The 18800-nt window shown below is 35.4% G+C and overlaps 1 long non-coding RNA gene across 1 annotated transcript in view; it reads left to right on the top strand.

Moving 5' to 3' along the window:
* The first annotated feature begins 3249 nt into the window (after positions 1 to 3249).
* The window catches only part of LOC121421613, a 31146-nt gene continuing 15595 nt past the window's right edge, over positions 3250 to 18800 (top strand). The window contains exon 1 of the long non-coding RNA XR_005971010.1: positions 3250 to 3676. This is a non-coding gene — a long non-coding RNA (uncharacterized LOC121421613). The remainder of the gene's footprint in view (positions 3677 to 18800) is intronic.

Here is an 18800-nt window from a genome sequence, read left to right as displayed (position 1 = left end):
TGCCAAAATACGCCATTTTCTTACTAGAATTACGTTTATGATTGTATTTCCTCTAGACAAAAATACATGCCTTCAATCTATATCCCAGATTCATTCTATAACCATCGTTTATGTCAACCGTTAGTTTAATAACTGACCTGGAATGATGCTCTCGGGGGAAGGGTGGAGGCGAGGCCATTCTGTCAGGGACCGTGTGGCTAATTTTCTGGGTGGTTGACTTGTCGGAAGTTTAGCCACGATGTCTGGCTTCAGGATCTGTCCATGTGATCTACAAGTCTAATGCTAGTGTGAGCGTTGGCGTCGGATTTTAGATGTGGGTCATCATGTTTTGACCTCGCAGATATCTTGTTCAGTAACTGGTCGCTTGGCTTATAAAGGCTTTGTCACCCCTACTTTTCCTAAATAATTGCAAAGCATTTTTGAATTATAAGTAGTTGAACGAATCACTTCAAATCATGCACAACATTGATAATTGCCGTTAACAAAGAATGTGTTACATTCTCTTTTACCCCTTTTTTATATCGTAATCTATTCAACACGTTTTAAACGCTGGTAATCACATGTTCAGCCCAACCTTTCCCTATAACCTTTTATGAGAATTATCACGTTTAGTATGATTTTTTAGTTTAAATCTTAATCTAGATAAACAAGTAAAACCACTTATTTATTTGCATGTATATACAATATATATTGGCCCTATAATACAGAGAAATATACAATACCCGTTTGTTCAATGTGCATTAAATGGACATAAATTCAGAACGCGATTATAAAATGTTACTACTATCACTTATTTTGACAGTCTCATTAATAATTTCAATCAATAGCGCATAAATCTGTTCGTTGGATGAAAAAAGTATCAATATCAAAGTCAAAGCGACAATATTTACTGCACAGCTGTGAGAAAAATGAGCAGGAAATGAATCGATAGCGTTTGCCGTAGGTAAACCAATATCAATTGATAATTGACATTTATCTTGATTTCATTCAGGATGGCGAAGTAGAGTAAAGAGAAAGATAGAATGAAATGTGTGGACAGCTGTTACTTTAAATACATTCTGATATATAGGGTTTCTTTGTTATACACTCATAAAACATGACGGTGAAACTGTGTCTTGGGATCTTTTTTTTTAATCGGGGGTAAATTAGAATAACTTTGAATTAAATTAAACTGAATGGTGTTTGGGACTTTGGAAGGCGGGTGTATTAAGTTTTTTGGTACATTGAACGTTATATATATAAATATATATATATATATATATAAAGACTCGGAATTAATACCCTCACAGTACATATCCCAACCTGAGCTTCGCGGAAAGGTAGAAATTATCGTAGTAATAAAATTTTTCATCATATCAGTAATATTTGTGAAGCTAGCCACAAAATCTTAAACATTTTAAACTATTCCCTGCTTTATTTGCAGTATGATAATGTGATAGTTATTTTTGTATACAGCAATGATTTCTTGGTAATGCATTTCATATGCGCATATCGGAATTTCATCTAAACTCACAAAGTGGGCGCGTCGTGGTCTAGTGGTTCTGACTCTCGTCTTTCAGAGGGTCGTGGGTTCAAATCCTAGCCATGGCGTGTTTTCCTTCAGCAAGAAATTTATCCACACTGTGCTGCACTCGACCCAGGTGAGGTGAATGGGTACCCGGCAGGATTAATTCCTTGAATGCACCAAGCGCCTTTAGCAGCTGGAGCTACAGCCTGGTTAATATAGTGCGCCAATGAATATGCAACTAGATAATTCGGCGCCTCATAAATGCTATCTATCATCATTAAAGTGAAATCGACGGATTTTATTGAAATTCAAACCGTCCCTTGTCTATGGTGGATATGAACGTATAATAGTTTGCCTTCAAAGTTATGTAAGTATGTTAAGAAATAGTCACACGCACACTGCAATCACGATCGCACGCACACGCACATCACACAAATGCACGTCCCACACATCCGCACAACTTTATACACACTCTAACACACAAATACACGCACCCGTACCCTCATAAAATGTATAAGAAATTTATCTATGAATATCAATCCAAATACTTTCCATCGCGCCGTTTCTTATTGTTGCACATCTGCTGTTTACAGAATTAATCGTTTATCCTCCTGTATGCACTACTGTGGCGCCAGCCGTGGGTCGTATTGTAATGTTAGATGTGTTGGTACATTATTCTGAAAGAATGATTGCAGTCAAATATTTGTACTTCATTTTTCTTTGTTTATCTTAGTTAATAGGCTGCGCTATATTATCATGATTATTGAATTTTATCATCTCTTCTATAGGAAAATACGTATATATGTAACGCATATTTGTTGAAATGAAACAACACCGTGAACATTTCACTTCTCATTTTCGTATACAGTCATAGGATGATGTAGTTTAAATATATTCCATCCTAAAACAAAATGATGCAATTCTGTGTCATCGTAAACATGATAAAATGACAAATTGTACGATTACTATGTTATGAAACTTGTGGTATTAATGACAAGCCGTTTATAATGTCCATTTGCTTAATAATTCAATCAAACGATTAAAAATAACATGTTTACACCTCAAGAATTCACCTTTTATCCATAAACATGATATTGTAACCATCAAATTTGATACGTCATCGTGAAAGAATATTCCATCCCAATCGATATGTCGTCATTTTCGTGTCATCATCAAAATTACATCGTTATATCTTGAATATACATGTATTTATTTTAGCATTACTTAAAATTAATGCCTGTCAAAAATATTAAGAACTGGATTGTAAATATTTTCTCCCTGCCATGTAAGAGTGTAGTTGAAAATAAATGTTAATCAGTATCTAAATTATATACCCCTCCCCCCACAAAAATGTCAAGAGTAATTTACAAATCTTCCTGCATATACGGACAGACTTCTCTTTCCTTTATACAGCACAAAATTGAACTCAATACAAAAGCGTGCCGGTAAGACACTCTTTCTCTTTTCGAGAAAGATTTCTTTGGTCAATACTCTTGCTTAACCGTCAACATTTCCCCTGACTCGATCTCTGTTGATTCAAGCACCGGACTATCTACCCTAGATCGTCTTAAGCCCTCATACAAAACCAATCCTTCCCGGTGTTGCCGCACGCTTTGGTTAGCTTGTACGCCAGCGCGCGCAAACATCCAACTCCAACTTTATTGACACTCTGTCACAGACGGTTTCAAGCAGACCAGCTTTGCACACTTTTTACCCAGTCGCGTGTTTGCTTCTACAGTTAGTTGTACGAATGGAAGCCATCGAGTCGGATATAGATTCATTCCCCGCTTAGAAATCTTCTTTCTCAACGTCTGTCGGATCGAAAGTGCAGTGCCTTCCCCGTCGAAACTTCTCCAGGTCGCTTTTCTGTAATTTCTTCGCTCCCGCCGGCTGCATGCGGGTCATTTTGGGGGACTATTCTCCAGACGTTGGGAACGTTTAATATTGAGATAGGATTTTATTACGTTACAAACTTCAATCACGTCCCATAGGAGCTCGTGGCGCCGTCAGGTTAGGAGACCCACTCTTTCATCTCTCAGCCACTCTTAGTGTTCGTTCGATAATCTTTTTTGAAAGATATATCGGGGTTGATTTGAGGAGAGGAAATGTTCTCGCTTTCATTTTTGGAATAAATCAAGAGGGCTTTATCGCAAGTGTTTCAAAAACTTGGTAAGTGTACCACTTCTTGTCAAGAAATTGGTTGTTATTATGTTGGGCTTTCCTCGATCAGGAATAAAACAATAGTTTGCGGGGTGCCAGTAATTAGCGCTTGGAATGTCACATTAATTTCGGGAGACACTGGCCCTATGAATTCCCAATATCCATTATTAACTATAATCATACCAATTTTGCCATGTCATTAGAAGGATGTCAAGGGATGGTTACGGGAATAAACGTTGTCACTTTGACTGGCATAGTTTACTTATCAGAAAAAGTGGGTCGAGTTTGTGTGGCAACGCATGACTTTTGTATATTTTAGTCAAAGGTATGTCAATGATAATATTGACTTGGACGTTGGTTCTGAAACTGTGAGAACGTGGCACACGCTTTTACTTTTTTACTATATGAAAGACGTGGGCTCAATATGGTATTTTTTTATTTCAGATAACTGCCAACTACAACACAAACATATTCTGAATAAGATAGGATACAACTTCAGCACTCAAAGTGCGGTCACTATATCAATTAGCCCATTAAGTGTTAAATTAGCACTTATTGTTTTAGAGTGAAATAGAAAAGAACTGAGAGGATCTGAAATAACACCAAACTTGTCAACAATTCATGCAAAACTCAACTAACTTATAAAAAGCTTTGAGAAACTCATGACTGGCTCACTTTATGATATAAAATAGAATTGTTCAGATTGATCAAATCTTGGCAATAGATATAATCGACAAAACAGGGTTTTATTCATGTTGTTCGATAATGGCTAAAGAGGGTATGTGAATATGTGTTGAGAAAGATGAAAACCAAATGTTGTGTAATATTGACACAGTGTATCTTAAGAATTACATTCTGTTTGTATCGAATATTCACAAAATGAGCGTAAACTATTAGCATGTATTGGACGTATTTTTTGTATTTGTTTTATTACCCTTTTTGAGTGTATAGAAATTATTTTTTTTGCAAAGACTGATTAATTATTTAGCTAAACGTTTAGAACCGCAAGTTAGGTAATTTAGATTGCGTGGAATTTCAAGGATACTCTGATCTTATATTAATGACTGAAAGCTTAAACCATTGTATACTGTAACCAATTGTTCCCTAAGCAAAGCCTAAGGGAATAATCTAATTCCCTTTTGTGTTATTTACTCTTTTTTAGCTTATATAAAGTAATTTCTTGCAAAAACTGACAAAGTATTCAGCTAAACGTTTGAAACCACAAATTAGGCGATCTGGATTGAGTGGAATCTTTAGGGTACTATGATCTTACATCAACGATTGAAGGCTTAAACCATTGTGGGCTGGAGCGAATTGCTCCCTGTACAAAGCCCAAGAGAATAACATAATTCAGTTATACACCAGTTAATTTTCTAAGACAACATAAACTTAAATAACATCCCATAATTCAATGTATGCGTTCATATGCAGTCATGCTCTGGCTTTAATTTTAGGCATACACGTAAGATAGAACATGAAAGTAAAAACAGCAAAGATATAGTACCTTGGAGGCAGAAGATGCATTTCCATGTTTTGTTTTTGTGTTTCTCTCATTTCCACTTTAAATCGCATTACTATTTCTTCGGCTGTATCCTCTATATACTATATATAGTAAGTGCAGTCAAACCCACCCTATTATATTTGTATGTTATCAGTAGTCTCTATCTCATTAGCACCAGGGAAGACAAATGCCAATGCTTTTAACGTAATTGAAAGGGACTTGAGTTTCACATTCTAATAAAAAAAATGTTAAAAACCAGAAAAGGATGCAGATCGAATCTGTACTATTGCTCTTTTCAAATTATTTTCCAGGAAAGTGAGCATCCCTTGCCCAGATGTTGCAAAATTGTTTGATGTATTATCGTGATCATGAAAATTTTGTGTGTCTGTGCGTGTGTGAGAATTGAGGGGGGGGGTGCATGCGTGCAAAACGGTGAGGGATATCTTTGCTGAAAGGGGTATTCTAGTCTAAATATAGTATATTTAAACAGATTTATAAAAATCAGACAAACAAAATACTGAAAATTTGATCAGAATTCGACAAGAAATAACAAAATTATGACATTTCAGAGATTTGCATTCTTTCGGTCAAACAGTTCTGTAATGTCTTCATGAATATCTAATGAGCAAATTGATGATGTCATATGCCCAATTGTTATTTTGTATTTCATTGTATAAAATCATGTTCATTCAAATTTCCCCTCAAGAACTAAAAAAAGAATGGATCGGCAACTGATTCAGTGCATTAGATATGCATTGCTGTAACTTATTTCATTTTAAGGGAGACATATCATTCGCATATGTTTGAAAACATGAAACACTTATAATGTTATGTTTTTATCTAATTTTTATTTAAAACAATAATAATAATCATGATAATGATAATAATAGCCAAGTTTTATAAAGAAAGGATCAAAGCGCGTTACAGGATATTATTAACCCGGTTATTGGATTTATTTATTCATTCATTCATTAATTCATGTTTTCTTTATAAAAAGCGGGGTAGTACCATTCAAGCCAGAGGCATGCTTTACAAGGGAGCCCTGCTATCAATCACAGCTCGAACATTATACAATCACAATTATAACACACACAATTAAAATACACAATAAAAAATAATATATATACATAATAAACAAATGACAAATGATAATGTTGGGGGGGGGGGGGTAAGGCGTATACATACTATGGAAAAAAACAGTAGGAAATTAATTAGATTGCTTGAAATTTTACGGACGATTCGTTTGAAGATAGGAAGTGAAGCAGAGCACTTAATGGCTACTGGTAATAAGTGAAATAGTTTTACTGCTATATAGAAGAACGACTGTTCTTTATATACTCGGTTCTTGGTTTTGCGTTATACAATTGTAGTGATGAGATTGATCTAGTAGGATAGTGATCAGGTCTCAGAGGCATTATGTAATAACATAAGAAAAAGGAAGGAGGGAATGTGACATCATCAGCCCACCTAATGAATATTCATGACGATGTGCGGGGATTACTGTTTTCACAAAATATTGCTAAATTTCAAAATTCAATAGCTTCGTTAGCTGTTATCAGATTTTGATGAAATTTTCAACAACAAAAAAATTGCTCTATGAAGTTTATTCTGTTTATTGGGGTATACAGATATTTTCAGCCTGGAGTATTCCTTTAACCCCAAAAGCTGAATAACGTCATGCAATTTATGTACTAATCACCCCTTTTGGAATTTCTGAAACTTAACGTTACAAAAATTGTGTTTAGGCTTTTAACTCTTAATAGGTTTTACTCTGATTTTTTTCAACAGATTTATTATGTTGTTCTCACTAAGATTTTATTTGTTATTGTTCTAATATTTTGTTTGCTACTGTGGAAAAAATTACATGATGATTTCATATACACCTGAAATGAAATGACAGAAAGTCCAATGTTCAAACACACTGTTTTGAGTTCGATACAAATGTTTGACCAAGATCGGGTTTCAACGTAAGTTGATACCAGATTATCCTTTTAATCCAAATGCAAGTGCAGGGTATAAACTACATATAGATTTCTGAAAAAAGGTCAGGCAGTCTCAAATGCCTAGATTAAAATCATACAAAATGTGATATTGTATATTCTAGTATTCTAATTATTGAGAGTGCAAACCTGTCATCAGTTAAACAATAGCGCACTGAAGTAATTACATTACAAATGCTTAAGTAACCTTGATTAGCTTTTTTGAATTCGCTTATTTGTATATAAGTTAAAACTGAAAGAACGTTGTATTCATTCAATTAGCCTTGAATACAGATAGAACCAGCGATATGATTTTATTGTCGACTGCGTATGACCCTTTTGAATAATACAAACATCATACTTTTTTGACAGCAAAAGGTTCAGTAGTTACCAAATGTTTGTGTTATGTGATACTCTACACTGTTAGAAAATTTATCCTTAACATAAAATAAGTTCCTGCAGCAGAGTCTCGAGAACGCCTGTTATCTTACCAGATTGCGTTATCTTACATTGTATCATGTAAAATTACAGGAAATTGGTATTTGGTTTATGGAACCTTACAGATTTCCTTTAATAAAACACCCTTCCCCCCCCTTTTTAAACAGACCTGCTCTGTTAAATTGCAGAAAAAATCCTGTTTTGTGACTTTACAGAATGATTCTGTTAATGCTTTCTGCAAAATCTTTTCTTTTCTGGAAAATCAGGGTTTTTTAACAGTGTATATGCCTCGGAAATTGAAGGTATTTCGTTTTTTTTTCCGATGCATGTCATGTCTAAAATATCATTTCTAAATTACTGCGTGATTGTATTCCACAATCTTTCTTTATTTTTGTGTGTGACCAAACATCAAAACATCACATCATCGAATCTTCAATTATACAATTTTACAATACGATATTGTCTATAGAATATTCTTATAACGGCTTATTTTGAACGCCAATTTAACCGTACACTGTTAGAAAGTTTATCCTTAAACTAAAAGAAGTTCCTGCAGCAGAGTCTCGAGAACACCTTTAATCTTACCAGATTGCGTAATCTTACAGGAAATTGGTATTTGGTGTGTGTAATCTTACAAATTTCCTTGAATAAAACACCCTTTTCCCCTTTTTCTAACAGACCTGTTCTGTTAAATTGCAGAAAAATTCCTGTTTCATGAATTTAAAGAATGATTCTGGTATTGCTTTCTGCAAAATCTTCTTTTATTTTTCTGTAAAATCAGGGGTTTTTTTAACAGTGTAGGAAGCGAACTGTTGCCCTTGAAAATATTAACAGGTCTCCTTGCCTTCACACCATCAGCCCTCGAATCCATCTCCAGACATCGACTAATCAATCCCTAGAAGCCTTGAACCATCCCCGAAAATGAGACACCTATGAAATACTAAACCAATAGATGGAGATCTTAGTCACTTGCGCTCCATTTTCATCAAGCCTTCCCAAGGAGAAGCTTCAAATTTCACTTCCAAAAATAACCCGCTCGCTTAAAGATGGTCAGATTCATTAGGAGCTTCAAATCAAATGTGGATAGAAATTATGGACACTCTAATGCCTGATAATATCTTTACTGTAGAATGATAAAATCGTCATAATTGATATTTGGTAAACTAGAGAATCGTTCTTTTATGCTATATATTGTACCATCGCCCACGTTACCATGCGCTATTAATACTATGCATCAGGTCACACCTTATTTTAGTGTTATTACATGCATAAAATGATACATTTCTAGAGATTTACAATTTATTTGTAAGGACACGACTCCTTGTAAGTCTAACAATTAAACAAGTTAAGTTGAGTTCAGTTTATATCAATCATAATCATCATTATTATTATATACAAGAAGTACTTTAAAAAGGAAACGTTTCTTCTTACATGCTTGAAATAATGAAGGAAATGGAATCTAAAAGAGTGTTGGAAAAAGTATTATAGCAACCTCTTAGACATAAACAGAACAGGTTGTCGCGAAAATACAAATACACAATTTAAGATCATGCGAAATAATAATGATGAAATAATGAATGATATATTTTGTCAGATAAATTAGAATAATGAAGGTAAGTTTATACATGTCTATAGACATGACTATGTCTATAACTCACCGGCAATAACAGGTTTAAGAGTCTTCTACGTTTACAATAGACACATTCACACACAAAATAAATAAAATTTTGAATCGCCGTTCAAATCGCGATTTAACTTTGGATTATATAGCCACCGTTCACACATGGGAAGAGACGAGAGGTGAATCGGGATTAGAATTGCAATATTAGAGAAATTATTCTGTCCAAACACAAAATTCAATCGATTTTATAATCGCGATTCTCTTATCTGTACCATAGCATGGGTTCATAGGAGAATGAACCCCCCGAATGGTTGAATGATTAAAGACATACGGAAAACACGCCGTTTGTAGCGTCGTAAGCATGGTAAGTAATTACCCTTTAGCGATCATGTGACTCTACCTATCCGTTAACTGTAACAGCAGGCATGGGGAATCGATCATTTGGGCGTTGACATTGCATTACACAGCAAAAACTGTGGTGTTAACCGGTGTACATAGAGGACCACACCAGTTATTTTACACCGGTGTTAAATTTGTGGTGTTAGTTTTACACCCTGTAGGTGTTATTACAACACCTTTTGTTGTTACATTTACACTCTTTGGTGTTATGTTTAGTCTCTAGGGTGTAATTTTAACACCTCAGGGTGTGGTCCTCTATTAACACCAATTGGTGTCAGTTTTAACACCGCAGTTTTTACGGTGTACTGTATAGACACTATGACAGTTTATTCATGCTATCCATCACCCCCTTCCCCCTACCAAAAAAAAACTAAAGAAAAAACTATAAAGAATAAACATGAAGAAAATAATAATAATAATGATCATAGCTGTATTAATAAAGCACTTTTTTCCTGAGGATACAAAGCGCTGCTATTATTACCCCGGCTTTAGCTCGTACTTCCATCACCGGCGCTCAGTGCATGCAAGGAATCAATCCTGCCGGGTACCCATTCACCTCACCTGGGTCGAGTGCAGCACAGTGCGGATAAATTTCTTGCTGAATGAAAACACCCCATGGTTAGGATTCGAACCCACGACCCTCTGTTTGAAAGGCGAGAGTCAAAACCACTAGACTACGACGAGCCCGTGAAATATGTAGAAAAAAAGTCGGAGATTATTATTTTTTGTGTGTCCTTTAAATTTTAAAGGAGGACCCCCCCCAAAAAAAAAGAGAGAAAAAAATGCTTGAGCATAGATATTTGTTCAGCTTCTGCGTTGATATCTCAGGGGAGATGATGACGGGGTTAAGGACTGGAAGTATTGTGTGTTTTGGGAAAGCTTGACATAACATCGGCAATGTCATGCAGTAAGCCCTTCGGCGATTTACCAGAAACTCAGAAGTGAACATGTAATGTGTGTGCGTGTGGGAATGTAGATGTGGCCGCGCGCGATTTCCGTATGGGTGTGTGTGTGTGTGTGTATGTGTGCTCGAGTGTGGGTGTGTTTGTGGAAGGGAGTCTCAGCTACGAACGATAAATTTTTAAAGAAAATATCACCTCTATCATGCATGCATAATTGGTTACTTGAAAAATAACAATTATAATAGAACGACGTCCAACTTTTATGACTTAATGGTGACTAACCGCCCTTTTACACGGTAAAAAAAATCGTAGTTTGAATGATGATTCCAGGCTAATGACGAAATTTTAGCATGTGTGAAACTAAGCTATAACATGATTAGAATCACGAATGCCTGCAATCATCATTACAATGATGATTCAAGATTCATGTGTAAAAAGGCCCCTCAATAAGATGTTGATTTGATTCATTGAAATAAAAAAGAGTTATGGTATTTCAGATGTTGCTAAATTTAGCAGAGCATTTAATGCAAACAATGCAAATCACAAGAGGGCTGCGATGGGATAGTGGCGTAAAGAAGGGGGGGGGGGCTTTATCTACGACCAAGAAAAAAAAGAGAAGGGTGAAATATGATATCATTTTCTGAATAATAATGTCAAAGGCCGTTACAAAATTTTATTTTTTTTAAAATGAAATTGTTAAAGTTTTTGCTCGCTCGCTTCGCTCCATGGAACAATAAAAAAAATGCCCGATAGCCATATCTCGCCCCTCAAGATTTATGGCTCATTATATCACTGCTATAGGGGGGGGTGAGGGTGGTGATGACCCTACCTACACACCGTTTCCTCTGTATGTTATAATATACGTTGTCATGGTGATGATCTTGTGTTCATGATGAGGGTTCAGAAACTATATATTTTGCAAATGTAATTTTTTTTATTATGTGAAGCACGAGCTGTTTGTCAGATTTCATTGATTCGATATCGAATGAAATTTTCCAATAATCATCAAACATCATCTCTGAGAATATAGAGAAATTTAATATTTTCGAGAAAAATGGGGAATCATCAGTTAAAGAGAAGAAAGAATAAAATATCTCTATTTTCGAGTGCGATTAAAAAGTGTCATCTTCTTTTAATATTTGTTTCATTCAATTGAATTTGACATGTGGGTGTGATCCAATTAAATAATTGAAATTGCCAATTGATTTTCGACTAAATGAAGATCAAAACCGCTGCTTATTGCAATAACATTCCTCAGTCAAATCTCTTGCACACAATCGAGACCACGGTCGAGGTAAAAACACGTATTGTCCATTATACATGATATATATTGCATTGCCAGTCAATCCGCCTATTGAATCAAATTTGTTATTGATGTACGCTTAGTATAGAAATGGGGTTCAAGTTATTGATGTCTGATGTTAGCGCTTCTTGCTTTATTAAATAAAGCCCGATTTTGCGGATCTAAAGACTCGGCAATTCGCAAGAAACGTCGACGTAGATTTATTACAGATATATGTAAACAAAGTCAGTGGGGAACTTTTAAATTCATATTCATAAATTTTTTCTCCCTATCATGATTAGCCTATAATCTGTAAAACTAAAAAAAGGGGAGGGGTCAAAAGAGGACGACCCAAAAAGTCAATCTGGTTCGACCATGACCGCCAAGAAACACAGATACGTGTATTTTGTAAATAGGATTTTCGCTTTGTATCCTCTGTGTATTCTCTGGCCAAAAATATGTAAATGCAACTATTAACATCTCAATCATCATTTTTACTATTATGACTTCCATTTTGCTACTTTCATGGACAATTCGGGAAATCATTTTTTTTATCGGGATGAAGCAACCGTTTCATGACTAGATAGTATGGATTCGAATGAACAGAGTTTCTGGATAGGGTCACAGTGCGGTCAATGGACAATCGTGATTTGTATCATTTGAAATAGCCAATAATGTGCAGCTCGATCCGGTCTTCAGTTGTCTACCTTTAAGACCTTTCTCGGTAGCTTATTTTACACCGTGAAATATGACTAGAAATCATAACATGAAAACAATCGGTCACATCCAAATGATTGGAGATAATATTGCACTCATTGAATTTTTATATAATGTTATAGATCCTGTCTCAGTCATTGAATAGGTAGATGGCGAAGTTGTTTCAGCCATTGAGGTTGTAGATTGTGTCTTTGAAGTTGTCTCAGTCATTGAAGTTTTACTGTAGATGGTGTCATTGATGATGTCCCGAAGTTTGATTTGATTGATAGTGTCGTTGATGTTGTCTCAGCCATTGAAGTTGTAGATGATATCATTGAGGTTGTTTCAGTCATTGAAGTTGTAGATGGTGTTGCACTGATTGAATTTGTAGAAGGTGTTATAGATGGTTGCCATTGTTTATTGGGGCCAGTAGCGTAACGGGGGTTGGGGGCAATCGCCTCTGTATGTCACTTTCAGCGTCACACAAGGCAAATATATGTTACATGATTTGTATTTGTTCCAACTTATACAATGATGATAATGATAACTCTTATTTTTCCAAGGTAACAACCATTGGCGGTGGAAGCCCACAAATTTAGGGGAGGATCACCAATTTTTTTTGACAAGCAAAAAAAAGGTTAGCAACAAAAATTTTAGTGGGGGGGGCAACAAAATATTTTGAAAAGAAAAAAAAAAAGAAAAACAAAGTTATAAACGAAAGAATTAGGGGGGATCGTCCCCCACATCAAATTTATGAGAGGACAGTTCCCCCCGTTCCCGCTGCCTGTGGTAACAACCTCAACTATTAGCTGATATCTCAGCGTAGCCGGCGTTTTTATTATCCATTTCTACTTTTGACAAGCACGTGGCAAGAAGACAGAAGTTTTCATTTTCAAGTTTTTTTATGACTCGGCTGGGACTCGAACCCACTGCCTCCCAGCGATGGGGTGGGCGCTATACCAGAGGGCCATATCCTGATATTAACACTAAAATGGTAATTAATGTTTTAAGAGATAAACTGACAGAGATCCTTTGGATTAAAAAAAAAGATGATGACTCTTAGGTCAGTTACCCTATGATGAACTGTGGCCACAACCCGATGTCATGAATGATTAATACTACACAATCACGCGGTAATTATACAGTGAAGACATAGATGACTGGTCATAAATCAGTTTATATTCCCCAAGGGGAATGTATATAGACCTGCCTCAGAGTGCGACAACAAATGTACAATATTCACAAAGTCAACTGAATCATCGATCATTTCCATCTATTCCTTTTACAACTTCGCTTGTCGTTGCTTTCCTAACAATGTGATAGAATGTTAAATTGGAAAATTTGTCGCTCTTATATGTTTTGAGGAATACAACAGTTTATCGTGGTCAATGTCCACCTTGTCTACCATGTTTTGGGTTTTATTTTTTTCATTTTTTGCCTGGCCATGTTTATCAGTAAATGTTTTACACTGATAACACTTTCTAGTCTTGATAATACTCATGATAGTAAAATTGATACGGCAAAAGTGAAGGGGAAGAAAAAAAAAAATCGATTTTATTTCATTTCTAGGAATACAAAACAGGAAATTGTCCAATAGTTGCGGTCAACGACACCACATATTCCATGTTTTGATTTTAGCATCCTTGCCTGGCCGTGTTTTCCTAGATTTTATAGATTGATAACACTTTCTAAATTCATGGTATTGGAAAATACGTCAAAGCGAATGAAACTGCCTTGGAAATCCTCCAATTGTTGCGGTCAACGTACTCCACACACTCCATGTTCGATTTAAAATCTTTGCCCAGTCGCGTTTGTAGATTGATAACACTTTCTAATAGTCATGATAGCCGAAAATACGTCAAAATGGGGGAACGACTCGATTGTATTATTTTATTCCTAAGTATACAAAACTAGAAACGGTTCGATTTATTGTGGTCAATGCACTTCTTAGATCAGGGACAAATGAATTATCACCATCGGGCAATAAAACGCTTTGAACTATTATGGAAAAGTTCAAATCCATGAAAAAAAAACAGTAAAAGATTTTTAAGAAACATGTCTGAATAAAAGATAACGATAGGGTACATTGAAATCTTTGTAAAAAAAGCAAATGGATAATCTAAAGTAATTAATAAATGCAATTTGAATACGATATCTTCTGTATATAATTTTATTCCGATAAATTTGAAGATGATGCTGTGACATGTAACTGATTATTATCTACTAAAATCAGTTAGATAATCAAAAGAGAAGTTTATTTGTAAAAAAACAAATGCCCTTTACTTTTCGGATAAAGATCCACCGTAAATTTGCAAAGATAATGTTCCGAAATACTACGTGACAAGGAAGCTTCTTTTGCATTTGCCATACTTGCTTCAAACTGCTTCTTTGTTGCAAAGCATTTTGTCAGGCGTTTTATCGCAATGGTGTTACACCTATTGTACATAGAATTCAACTTGTGAAGTAATTTTCCTTCTTTATCGTTGACCTTACTGGCGAAACGAAGTTCTGATTGCAATAATTAAATTTACAAGTTCACCAAAATTTGTTAAAGTATCATACATTTTACTTGAATCGTGTAAAGAGACTATAGGCCTACGTCCCTTTCATTCGAACAGGCAGAGTTTCTCGAAAAAATATTTATATCTATGTACATGCACCAACATTCCCTTCATACAGGTATGAAATCGAAATATGAGTTTCCATTCAGAAAGTGACATTTTCACCCCAGGTATGTGAAACGTACGATAGAGGTACGATAATAATCAGTCGTAAATGGAATACTCGAATCCTATTCTTTATGAATTAATGAATGAGAGATTATGGAAATGCCTCTGGCTTGAATCTGCTTCCCTTCTTGCTGCTTTCTCTTCCCGAATGAGGAGAAATTCAGTGGATGAATAGGTAGAATGTTTTTCTTGACTAAAAGGACATATGGCATGAAAGCTATTGCAAGAAAACGATTTCGGTGTTAGTCTGTATTCCATTTAAAACTAGCAATGATATCTGTTCAGCCTTGATATTTTAAGGTAGAAGTTCTTTTCAGGCATTATCCTCATAATGTTTAATTAATTTTGATGCTATGATATTGTAAAACACTATGGGAAGTTAAATTTACTTTATTGGCAGTTAGAGTAACGAGGCAACGAATGACGTAATGAGTAAAAACAAGGTATTTTCGTATTATTTTAGAAACTAGTATTAGAAAAAAAATATCATTACTTTCCTTTACTTATTTAATGCATTTTTTATTCAAGTTCTACTTTTACGAAAAACACAATCTTGTTTTATTCATTTCAATTAAAAGTAGGATTTCTTTGAAACGTTGCCTCCTCCCCAATTTCATTTTTAATGAGTATAGAATTTGTGTGAGATTTTGCTCTCACCCCTTGAGACATGTAAGAGGGAAAGGTATCGAATCATTTTAACACTGGTGTGATAACAAATAACAACACTCACTGGGATTCAAATCATTATTGTAGTTATTCTTGCTATTATTTTAATTATTACTATTATTATTGTTATCATTGTTATCCCTTTTATCATTATAACTATCATTGTTGTTATTATCATCATCTTATTATTTTATTATTATTTACTAGTATTATTGTTTTTATTATTTGTAATTAGCAGTCACTTGTGCCTGAGAGACAAAAAGCGAACTGATTCACTATGACCCCAGGGGACTGTTGCGTAGAACTTTTGCCATAAAAACTGGGGTTTTTTTGCAAAGGTTTTTTAATGTGTAAGTTTTAATGAAATAATAGTGTTTGCCAGAGTTGTTGTATGGCAAAAGATTTATGCAATGGGTCCCAAATCTCTCCTCCTGATTTAAATGATTGGGGGGGGGGGGGGTAGCAGTTGGACCACTACACCGGGCCTCCCTCTCATAGCGCTTGTGGCCTAAAGTGGTCAAGACGTTTCCAAGAATGATGGACTGTGATTTTAGATTATATTCCCCCAACATTTTACTTGTCTCAGATACTCAATATTTTATTCACGGAGTTATGATGAACGTATCTAGTGCTAGATTTGACTCCTCACGTAATTTAAATGTACTGTTTCATAACCTCGATCGCTCAACAAGAAAAATAAAGGTATGATTGCTATGGGGCGTTGGGAAAGTTCTATTTGTGCCTTTGTTTTACTCTTGATCTCACCCTCTCATTGAAATTCAGCACTATTCCTCAAGAAACCTTTTCTTTATATTACACTTTTGAAAGCATGACAAGTTATATTTTCTCAGAAATTTCAATTACTTTTTGGCATTGTTTTCTTTCAAATGATTAATATCTGTATTCATGGTATTTGTGTGGCGCGCGTGACATTGATTGATGTCGGGCCTGGCTGCTGTGAAATTGAGTATATCACCGCCAAAATTGCACCGTGAAAAATGAGGTTAAATTAATCAAAAAATCGGATTTTGAAAAGAAAAACAATATGGAAATTCAATAAATTAAACCCACGCGAAATATGAAACAAATCATTATTCCTTTATATATTTATAAATTCAACGAAGCTCTAAGTCAGTGACGCGTCTTATCATGCTTAGTATTCATTGAAATATTCAAAAGAAAATCCCAGATATTTTTGGGATATTGAATGGGGCAAAAGGTTAAATTGGTATAACGTAAAACAAGTGGATGTGAAATTTTGCTAGACATTTGGTAGAAAAATATGTTTCATATATGAACTCTGAATCTCATGAATATTCCCATCGTTTCATTCATTTCGTAAACACCTAAGGGAGTTCCCACGATAAAACGTTCACACTGAGTATTCGAGGGGGGGGGGTGGTGCATTGTAATGAGTACTGACCGTTTACACATTACTTCATCTGCGTATTGAAAACAGACAACAACTCCCGGATATAATGCAAAAACTATTATGAGCACGCGCGGGATCAATCAACGTCATATCACTGAATAGCAGAATACCTCTTCATCAGGTTACAGCATTCAAACTATGAAAACCGCAGCTGGGCCCTATCAATTCCGCATCCAAGATCGCAATCTCCTCTCAGTTGGTGCTGAAACCCTTCATCTGAGGAGAGATTATATCTTCTTCTTTTTTAACAACCCTAGATTTCGATAAAGGATATAATATGTTGTCTCACGATGCGGCAAACATAAATTGCGACGTTTCGACTGCACCCGCGAGTCTTCGTCAGGCAATGAAATGGACAATCGCTGCGTTCGCATTAGAAGGCCACCGCACACTTTACGACTGTTCGCGATCCGATTTTGAACAAATCGCATTTTGCTAATTTTTTGGAAATATGAATGGAACATATCATTTTATTTGAGGTTAAAATCAATTGAAAGAATACTAATATAACCATTTTGAAAGATTGCAAGCTTTTATTTTGAATTAAAGGCCAAATTAGTTTCAAATCGTAGCCAATCTTACGACTGATATGACGTCATTACGACTAGATATTAAATTCGCTTTTATTTTATGAAGGATGACAGCATAGTCACAAATTTGAACATAGGTATTTGTACGATGATTTAGAACATTGCACAGCAAGATATTCCAAGTCTCAATATTAGCATCAATTTCTATTACATTTAATTCTGAAATCGAGTCGCAGGCTAATCGTAAGGTGTGCGGTCGTCTTTCGACTAGCAGGTGCAGTCGAAACGTCGCAATTTCAGTTTGCTGCATCGTGAGACAACAGATTATTTCCTTTACCGATTCTATACTACGATGATGATCAACATCTTCCGTACTATTAACCCATGTCATATATGAAACTGAAGTATTTCACTATATGCAGTGGTTTTCTGTGTTTGACATCTTAAGTAGATGTGAAATCAGTTGAGCTTTTTTTACATTTTCGTTATGGCCTTTTTTTTGGGGGGGGGGATTCTGTGCTTTATTTTATGTTGTTTTTCCTTGCTTAATTTGTTTCCTTTTCAATTTATTTACTTTCCCTTTATTATCATTTCATTTAATTTCCTTTTCATCAGGTTACAGCATTCCAACTACGAAAACCGCTGGGCCCTAACAATTCCGCACCCAAGATCGCAATCTCCTCTCAGTTCGTGCTGAATCTGAGTGGAGATTATATCTTCTATTTTTAACAACCCTAGATCTCGGTAGGGAAATAATCTGTTGTCTCACGATGCGGCAAACTGAAATTGCGACGTTTCGACTGCATCTGCGAGTCTTCGTCAGGCAATGAAGTGGACAGTTTCAGTTTGCCACATCGTGAGACAACAGATTATTTCCTTTACCGATTCTATATATACTACAACGGTGATCAATATCTTCCGTACTATTAACCCAAGATTACTTCCTTGTCATATATGA

The sequence above is a fragment of the Lytechinus variegatus genome, chromosome 9 (assembly GCF_018143015.1).
Source record: "Lytechinus variegatus isolate NC3 chromosome 9, Lvar_3.0, whole genome shotgun sequence".
Classification (NCBI taxonomy): domain Eukaryota; kingdom Metazoa; phylum Echinodermata; class Echinoidea; order Temnopleuroida; family Toxopneustidae; genus Lytechinus; species Lytechinus variegatus.
This window is presented reverse-complemented; position numbering and strand designations above follow the sequence as displayed.